Below are 738 nucleotides of genomic sequence, written 5' to 3' on the forward strand. Positions count from 1 at the left end.
TCTTCTTATAGTATAAATAAAGGTTGATTGATTCTTCTTCTTATAGTTCACTCTGCGATGTGTTTAATGACCAGAAGACGAGCGTGGACCTGAATGATGGAGCACGCGCTGCAGAAACACAAATCAGCTGTTCTGAGGAAACTTCTAATAATCCACCACTCCTTCAGGAAAACTAAACTAAAGTGAATCTTCACTGATCACACTTTACGTAGGAAAATAAAGAGTCTCTGAAATAAATCAATTTCACCTGGTTCGTAAGAGGAAGAGATATCTCTCAATAATAATAATAATAATAATAAATGTAATGAATGAAAAGTCCAAAGTTATGTGCTCAAAAATATCAAGATATAAAAAATACTTTAATTGCGAAGATCTAACAAAGTTAAATGTGGTCGTCTGGACATTCCACTAATGATCCATTGTTAGGCTGATGGTCCTTCTTGACCATGTGATCAGCTGGTTCTGGTTGTCAGCAGCAAACTGCTTGATCCACCCTGAGAAGGTGCTATTTAAGAGACTGAGCTGAATACAGCACCTCAGACTGAGGAAGTCCTCAGGATGAGAGACGAAACGTTTCTATATATTTTTGTTTTGTTTTTTTGAATGTCCAAAGGACCAGATTTAACTTTTTTAGATTGTTCTACCTGATTATTGAGCATGCATCAGGAAAACAACAAAATATAGAAACGTTTCGTCTCTCATCCTGAGGACTTCCTCAGTCTGAGGTGCTGTATTCAG

The sequence above is a fragment of the Nematolebias whitei genome, chromosome 23, assembly GCF_014905685.2.
Source record: "Nematolebias whitei isolate Nwh7 chromosome 23, NemWhi1, whole genome shotgun sequence".
NCBI lineage: Eukaryota > Metazoa > Chordata > Actinopteri > Cyprinodontiformes > Rivulidae > Nematolebias > Nematolebias whitei.